This window comes from Rosa rugosa, chromosome 6 (assembly GCF_958449725.1).
Source record: "Rosa rugosa chromosome 6, drRosRugo1.1, whole genome shotgun sequence".
Lineage (NCBI taxonomy): Eukaryota > Viridiplantae > Streptophyta > Magnoliopsida > Rosales > Rosaceae > Rosa > Rosa rugosa.
Window position 1 is genome coordinate 598,947 of NC_084825.1, and position 9,871 is coordinate 608,817.

Below are 9,871 nucleotides of genomic sequence, written 5' to 3' on the forward strand. Positions count from 1 at the left end.
CCTAAGCTAGTACTTGCCTCAGATTCATCAGCAGCCAGCAACCTCGGCATCATGTTGGTCTTCTTGCTTTGATTCTTGTCAGATTCTCCATCCTTCTTGGCATTTTTATCTTTTCCTGCCATTCGATAAGGTAGCTAGTTCACACTGCCTACTGGGCGACCTCTTTTTCTCTTTGGTTGTTCATTGTTATCAGGAGGACCCTCCATTAATCCCATAGTCACTGCATCAAGATTTTTCTTTCTCACAGCTAAACTCAAATGCAATTTTTTTGGAGAAATTGTTACCTCATCTCTTTCTCTAAGATGTTTTTGTCCTGTAATTGGTTCCATATTTTGCCGTGGCTCTTCCAGATCTCTGATATGCACTTGTCGTTGTTGTCAACACATAGCTACCACTGATTGAGAGAGCAAAGCTTCTGGAATGCTGCGGGGTACTTGAGCTTTAAAAATTAGGATTTGGTTTGCTGCCATTCCCCCATTACCATTTGAGGATCCTTAATTCCACGTAGCACTCGAAGGGCATTAGACTGCTCTACTGCTCCAACCGGGGTGTCACTTTCTTCTACTAGTTCTGGCTCCGAGCATGGGAGGCCTACATGAGTGACAAAGCCGCAACGACTGCAACGGCCAAACAGTTTGTCATACCTGAACTGTACTAGTAATTGGACATCATCTTCCACCCAGAAATGACGCCGGAATAGCAGTGACTTCTCATAGTCAATTTCCACTCTTATGCGCAAAAGCCTAGTTCAGAAAGCAGGTGGGTCATACTCTTTGAACTCCCCTAAAGTACTGCCAATCAATCGCATGATTCGTTCCGATCTGAAAGCTGGAGCACCCCGTGCAGCGTCATCCAATAGGAGACGTCTTCAGAGGCACCATCGCTACCTGGATGATGCGTCTGCTACTGCAATTGGGGCTTTGTTGAAACCCCATGGACCTCCGTTCCAACTTCAAAACCCTAGCCTTATTTGCCAGATCTATGAAGGAGAAAAGAACCTAGTCATCTTCGCCAACCTCCTCAACTCGGAGAGTACCATTTACTCTCAATGCAGATATGAGCATTCCCAGAAAAGAGCCACGAGAATACTCCCTCGCTGTGAGAAGCTTGCCAACCAAGAAAACTTCTGATTGTCGCAAACCCTTAGATAGACGTACGGAGGTCCATCAGTTTCTTCTCTTCTGCTATGGCAAGGGAGGATGCAAGGCGTGCTGCCATGGACTCAAATGAAGCCATTGATGTTGGAGAGGAGGCTACGCAGACGCAAAGGAGAAAAAAAAAAAAAAAAAAAAAAAAAAAAAACCCTAACCCTAGGTTAGAGAGATGCGGTCGTGGCTAGTATGTGTTTTTTTTTTTTTTTTTTGTTTATTTATTTTTTGAGATGACAATGTTACTTGGGTGTTGTTTCTATATGTTGCTTAGTTTTATTTTCCTCTGGTAAGGTCTTGGTTTCGTCTCCTTCCTTTGTTTTTTGTTGTTTTTATTTTTTACTAATAAAAAATAAATAGAGGGACGGACGGTAGGTTCTCAGTTGTGGTGGCCCTTTTTCTTTCGAGATTGTGGATGGGCGCTTGTTTGACCTAGGAAAATTGCACATAGGGTCACCATGATAAGAACACAAATTTTAATTGTTTGCTTTAGTATTAATTCATTAAGACGATAAGAACCATTAACATAAAAGTATTCTTGTAAATTTTGAGTTTCTCTGTTTAATATACATTAGAAACTCTCTAATACATTAGAAACTCTCTAATGCATCTCTCTAATTCATCGTAACACCTTTCTCAATTTTCTTGACAACAACCTTAACTCTCAACTTTCAAAAAGAAAAAGGTATCTTGACTTAGTGCTTTTTAGGTTATCCTAAGTTTACACGATGTTGTAGGTAAACATTTAGGTAGTTTCCTAACAAGTAAAAGTTAACACGAAATTTAATGGTTCAGTTTTGGTTTTAGCATCTTCCACATATTAGCTTAACGGTTTGTTATCGTGTTTCACGATAAATATGACACTACTCGGTGTTTTGTCAGTAGCGCTTGACACCCTAAATTCTCCATCTATTTCTAATCCTCTATTTTTTTGGCCATTTATTGAACATGGCCCTTCTATTGAGGGATCTCTCTCTCTCTCTCTCTCTTATTTTTAAGGATCAATTATTAGACTAACTTTTCGATATATCAACGTCTCTACCATTCAATTTTAAGTGTATATGAGTAGATCACTTCTACAAATTTTTAGCCAAATTGATGATCGTTAAGGTGTTCATAATTGTTATTTATAATTATAAACATAAACAGTTCAGGTTAGACAGATTTGGTTCGCCCATTGATTTAATCTAGTTGGATACTTTAATAGTATATTATATGGGAATGGATCCTCTCCTGAGTTCATTTTTTACCTGAGCTTCCTGAGCTTTCATTTCGATTAGGACACGTGGCTATACTGAGATCCGATGGTCTACAATGTCAGTTTATCCTTCTCTTTTTTCCGTCTCCCATTCTTCTTCTACTTCGAGAGAGGGATTGGCATTTCGATCTGCTTGACTGCTTCAGTCAATGAATAGGATCAATCTCTCTTTTTGGGTCTAGCTCTTTGATCTCCGATCTTCAAGAATTAGAATCATTTTCTGAGTTCGTGTCTGTTTGAGATCTAGTGAAGAATTGGATCAATTCAAGAGGGTTGAATTGGGTTTTATGGATTTGATGAACTGGCCTTTTAGATGAGATAAAGTATATTTCTTTGATCGAGTATGCTCTCTTATAGTCTTATACTGTCTTGGGAAGCTTGCACAATTAGATGAGATTCTCTTTACCTCTTTCTCTCTCCTTCCTATACTGCTGCATTTCATTTAAATCCAAGACTGGACATGATACAATTGATAGTCATGGACATGTTCTTTAAGCTTCCATAAATAAATGCAATTTCTGAGCATTTTGAACACCATAGTTGATGCCCCCTCGTTTAACCGCTGCCAAGTAAAGCTTTCCGGCGACCACGTTGACGCTCGAGCTCGGGTAGTGGAAGTGTGGATTGTGGTGTTGTTCTCTCTCATTGGCCTCGGTGGTCCTCGGGTGGGTTGCGAATCGGAGCTCCAGATTTTGAACTGAGAGTTTCTACTACTCGCGTGGCTTTGTTCTAGTGTTCTTGATCACTTAGATCCATAGAAGTATAGATCCTTGTTCCATCCAGTAAGCAAAAGAAAGGAAGAATGTTTCATTAATTTGATATAATTATCCAATTTGTAGTTACCCAATTTGTGGTTATCTAAATTGGTGCAAAAGAAATGAAGAGAAGCAAAACTGGGACAGAGAGAGAGAACAGAGGAGAAGAAAAACTGAGAACGAGAGAGAACTGCAGTGTGAGAGAAGAGAAGTATAGGGGGGAGATACATAAAGTATATAAATAAAAAGTCAAGTTTGTTGTAGGCCATCGGATCTTAGTATAACCACGTGTCCTAATCGAAATGAAAGCTCAGGAAGCTCAGGTAACAAATGAGCTCAGGAGAGGATCCGCTCCCATATTATATAGAGGGCCCTTCCAGTGAGGGATCATTTTTTTTTTTTGGCCATTTTAAGAGATCAATTATTAGACCAACTTTTCGATCACGTATCAACATCTCCACGGTTCAGTTTTTAGGTTTATATGAGTAAATTACTTTTAGAAAATTTCAGCCAAATTGATAATCGTTAAGGCATTCATAACTGTGATTTACCACTATAAACATGAACGGTTCAGGTTGGACAGATTTGGTTCGTCTGTTGATTTAATTTAGTTCGATACTTTAGCAATCATCAATTTAGTTGAAACTTGCAGAAGTGATTTATTCATAGAGATGTCGATAAATGATAAAAAAGTGGGTTCCACAAAGGATCCATTAAAATCACCAAAAAAAAGGATCTCTTAGTGGAAGGGTCTCATACATACATACAAACATACATACACAAAAAAGATAAATTTGCAAGTGATATAAAAGGGAAAATTGTCCGGACAATCCCTGACGTTTCCGCCATTCTAAACTTTCGTACCTTAAGTTTGAAAAACTTCATAACGGTACATGAGGTTCTGACCTTGACCAAAAATTGGTACATGGAGCCGTTAGCTCCGTTACAAAGGCTGCCAGCTAGCATTTTTTTAAGGGTATTTTTATTTTTTCATGTTTTAATCCAGTATTTTTTTAATTTAAGCATCTTTTTATATTTTTTTTCCTTCTCCCTAGCTACTGGTCTTCTCTTCCTTCACTGTTCAGTCCACACACACACACACACTATTCTGAATCTCCCGAGCACTGAATAATTGGTTGAGTCTCAATTATGCTCTAAGCACTCAATTATATGGCATAAATATGTAATCTTTCCCTTTCTATAACCCCAATTTTCAAACAGATATCTTCACATAAACTCCAATCTTCTCTCTAATTCTCTCACCCCTAATGGCGTCACTCACTCCCGGATATATCACTCTCTTGCTTGTATTTTGATTACCGGAACAATGCAAAATTATCGATCTTGAGCAAATTTGATTAGTGGGTTTTAATTTGTTGAGAAATATATTGCAGGTGGCTGATGCATTATGGCAATGGAGGCTTGACTCGGTGCCGAGACGTGTTGGACTCCGAGTTTGCGAGCTATTCTGATCATAACGTGTCGCTATTCCCCAAGTGGAAGTGGGACCAAAAATTCTCAAACAGCACGAAAACTTTCCAAAATTGAGCTAATCTACCCGGAATTAAATTTGCTCACCACTTAATCTTTAGTGGTGATACCACCATCCTATCAAACACTGCCACGTCTTTTATAATTTAACTTTGGTTATTAACTCTGATTAACTATAGTGAATAACTAAAAATTAATCATTTTTAATTTATCATTGGGAAAATTTTATAAAGACCCAAACTAATGCCCATTCTAAACTTTAGTACCCGACTATTCAAAACTATCACATTGGTACCCGATGTTTGAAGTCCAACCCAACAATCGTACACGCAGTTATTAACGGTGTTAAGTAGCACATTTTTTAGGGATATTTTAGTCACTTCATGTCTTAATTCAATTTTTTTTAATTAAAAAAAATTTATGAGACCAATTTTTTTTTTTGAATTAATCCAATATTTTTTTAGTGTGCGTATGTTGGTGCAGCATTAGGCCAAAATATTGGATTAATTAAAAAAAATTGGTCTCATAATTTTTTTTTAATTAATCCAATTTTGTTTTTTAATTAATCCAATTTTTTTTAGTGTGTGTATGTTGGTGCAGCATTAGGCCAAAAAATTGGATTAATTAAAAAAAATTTATGAGACCAATTTTTTTTTTTTAAGGTTAATCCAATATTTTGGCCTAATGCTGCACCAACATACGCACACTCAAAAAATATTGGACTAATTCAAAAAAAAATATTGGATTAATTAAAAAAAAATTGGTCTCATAATTTTTTTTAATTAAAAAAAAATTGGATTAAGACATGAAGTGACTAAAATATCCCTCAAAAATGTGCTACTTAACACCGTTAATAACTGCGTGTACGATTGTTGGGTTGGACTTCAAACATCGGGTACCAATGTGATAGTTTTGAATAATCGGGTACTAAAGTTTAGAATGAGCCTTAATTTGGGTACTCTTTGTAAAGTTTTCCCTTTATCATTTTATATTTCTCTCTTCCTCCGGTCCCCTCCTCTCTCTCTCTCTCTGTCTGTCATCCACCACCAGTCCACCACAACTACAACCAAGCCTCTCACCTCACCCAAAATTCATCTGTTTAAAATCTATTCCCTCTACACTCTAAAACACCATAAAAAATTCTCAACCAACGGCAAATGCGTCTCCTATCTCACTGGTGGTGCTTCGCCGGAAAAAAAAAAAAAAAAAAAAAAAACCGACTGGAAGTGGGATTTTTTTGTTGAATTCAGAAACCATTTGAATACCTCAAGAGATCTGAACTTTCCAACCCCATCACAATTCACAGGCGATAATCAAGAAAGAAGCAAGTAAGCATTGAAATACGATGCTGAAGAAGAGCATACCCAACTGCCACCAATGATGAAAACCCATCATCAAACACCCAAAACCCAGACACAATAGCAAATTACAAAGCTGAGCTGAGCAGCCCAAATGAATATTGAAGACATTGAAATATCAATGAGGAAATGAAGACCATATGAATGCGAGGGTTATGGTTTGAGAAAGTGAGAGATATGATGCTGAAGAAGAAAAGAGAGGAGCTTTATTATTATTATTCTTCTTCCACTATTGTTAATGGCGGATCCGGTTGGGTGTACCCATTATACTCTGACCCGAGTTAATTGGACGTCTAAAGGAGTCTTGATCAATTTCAGATCAAAAATCCTCTCTAACTCTCTCTTTCTCTATCAATTTCACAACCGATCTAGTCTCATCGATCTCTTTCCTCAATCCATTGATCACTCTCTGATTTCCAGATCACCTAAACAGGCCAAAGAAGAAGAAGAAAATAGTGTGAGGAAGAAGAAGAAAATAGTGTGAGGAAGAAGAAGACATTAAAGAAGAGATTGAGAGAATAGATGAAAATATCCTTCAAATTATGTCAACTGGTAGCCGCCGTAATGGAACTAACGTCTCCATATATTAATGTTCGGTCGAGGTCAGAATCTCATGTACCGTTCTGAAGTTTTTCACACTAGAGGTACGAAAGTGTAGAATGATTGAAACGTCAGGTATTATACGGACGATTTTCCTTACCATTCATGTTGAATAGATTTGGTTTGTATGTTGATTTAATTTAGCTCGATATATACCTTAGCGATCATCAATTTAGCTGAAAATTTACAGAAGTGATCTATTCATGGAGTCCTAAGAATTGAATGGTAGATATGTCAAATAAATGATCGAAAATTGAGTCCCACAAAGAATTTCTTAAAATAACCAAAAAAGAATCTCTTAGTGAAAGGATCCCATACATACATACATAAAAAAGAAAACTTTGGAAGCCATATAAAAAGTGAAGAAGCAAGCATAACAAGCCAAGTAAAGGAGTCCATAAACCTGGATTGATTAGCAACAAATCAAATTGATGATAATAATAAACCACCATAGGTAGTCGAGTTGGTAAGAACTTCCAGATGTGGAACCCCACACCTGAGTTCGAATCCCGCCGACACTGATTGAAGTTAAATCTCAATCTATTCTTGGTAGCGAGAGAGAGGAATTACCATGTGATTATAATAATGTTTGAGTTATTCATGATGATGATCATCAGCTTCAGCAATCGAACAATGGAGATGGGTACAATAATCACAATCTTTACAGTAGTAGAGCCAGCAACCTTGAGAGATAGAGCCTTTACACAAGTCACATATCGTCGTCATCTTTTGTTGTACGTTATGAGAATTTGGCACGGAAAAGAGGAGAGTAAGCGGGTGTTGATGATGTTGACGGCGGCTTGGAGTTTGAGGCAAAGTAGCGCATTGAACATGGAGATTGAACTTGCATTTGGGGCACTGAAAGCTGAAACAAGTGCCGGATTCACCGCAGGCATTACATGTGAACTCACCGCTGTTGTTTTCGTTGTCGTTTTGATAGGGAGGAAGGGAGAGAAGAAGAGGGTGTTTGGGGTGAGAGTTGTGTAGAATTTCTCTGGGGAGTTGGAAGCACAAGTCGTGGAGGTAAAAATGGCACTTGGAATTAGAAGACTTGCTGCATTGGTAAATTACAGAAACAGCTTCACCTGATTGGTGGAGGTCTAGTTCATACTCGCAGACGGAGCAAATCAATGCTTCATCATCTTCATGCACTGGTTGAGGCATTGTTGGGCACAACTCCAACTCATGCCGGTGGCTGAAATGTTTCACCATCTTCGATATCCCGATCTCCTCTTCTCTTCCGATCCTTTGAATAATTGCTATTGGATGATCAATCTTGTATATATATATTTCTATCGAGTATCATTCATTCTTTATGTGTATGTGTGTATATATATCAACTCATGGTTGCCTTCCTTTTTAATATGATTTTGATTGATTGATTGGGTAAACAGAGCCTTGGATCTTGGCATCCTAGCAATCAGTGTGTATGTAATCCTATATTTGACTATACATAATACATAATATATTCTCTGATCTGGTCCTTAATGTCATACTGTTTTTCATCTGGTCCTTAATTAATCCATTTAATGGAGTGGATACTGTTTTAAGCGTGGATTATTTAGGTTGGTGGAGATGATTTGAATGGATCTTTTCGGTTTAGGTTGATGGAGTCAATCAAGGCATGATTGGCTTCAACAATTGAGCCTTGATTAATAACATATTATCTGTTATGATATTTTTGTTTTTGGTCAACTTATTTGATTCTGAGCTTGCTAATTGTTTTGGTGCAAGCTAAATCAAGAATTGAATATGATTTTCTTGGTTGGAGATGGACGTGAACATCAATTTGGACATACCTTTCATTTCATTTGACTTGTTCATTAAGTTCGAAGGTTACGCGCATTCCGCGTTCCATCTCTCTGCAGGCCCAAAATATTGACCAGCCATTTCATCTCTCTCCATGTCCAATCTATGTGATCTAAACTTTAAAGCTTACCCTCACGGCCTCACACACACATAATGTTTTTGAAGAATATCATGTAGATATATTAATAATTCTCAGGCCAGAAAAGACAATTACATATCCTTCATCTACCATCTCTGAGTAGATAAAGAGTTTGTGGTAAAAAAAATCACAGCGATACATAGATTAGGTCCGATCATTTGACGGTACTCATGCTTACTTATTCAAAGAAAGCCTATAAACTATGTTACCAATGACAAGTAAATAGGCAAAGTTCAAATGGAAATAAAACTAAATTTTCTCCTTGCCCTTAACACTAGGGCTTGGAGGTTTGCTAGGGCAAATGACACTCAGCACATCTTCAGCAGAAACTTTCTTACTTTTGGAGAGGTTTTTGTTCTTCAACCCCATAGGCCTTCCTTTCTTCTTCTTGATCGGCTGCATGTCTTCTTGTTTCATAACTCCTTCCTTAGGAATTAGGATTCCCCCTGGAGCCTCAATCAATCCAAGAGACTTGGCAGAGAATTTGGTGTGGAATTCTGGCAACTTTAGCTTCTTTTGGAGCATGGATGGGCTTGTAGCCTGGCTACTTTCTCCAAAAGGAGTTTTCAATTTCTTTGGGGACGTGAATGGTGAGGATGGACGCCCTCTCTTGACTGTAGCTTGGTCTGTTTCAGCATGAGGTAAGGCTAACACCGTATTTGCCTCTTCAGGCCTCACATCCTCATTCCTGATGATAATGGCCGGACACCTAGGTTTGTGTGTAGATGGAGCACCAAATAGATTCTGATCGATAGATGGCAGTATGGGGGCTTGAACTCCATGAAAACGAAAGGTTCCATTTTGAAAGCGGAGATCAGAGAGGCCCGTAAAATGAGACGCCAGAGAGGTCCCAATTGCAACCTATGCTTCAGTGTTATTTTGCAACTTCAGTGCAGCCCCCAGAGGGCATTCATCCTGTTCATGGATAATCAAATTGTAGTCCCTGCACTTTCCATGTAAATTCTCAAAGAAATATGTTATCTCCTTCACCACACCAGGGATCAGTTTCAACATACGTTTTAGAAAGAAGGGTTGGGATATAGCATGCGCTACATGAACCCTAATCAGGCCTGCGTCTGGTGGTGGTCTGATTCTCGCTGGCGAGGTTGGAGGCTGGTGTTGTTGTCGGGTCTGCCGAAGGTCGCCTGGTCTAGAGCTGTCGGAGACGGTTGTTCAGTTGTTGCTATGATGTGGATGGGTGCCCTGAACGATCCCATATTCAATCTGGATCGGGTGGTTTCTTGGGTTGGTGGAGATCAGGTAGTGCTGCGCTGGTGGTGGTCGGATTGGGCGAGCTGGTGTGGTGGTGCAGC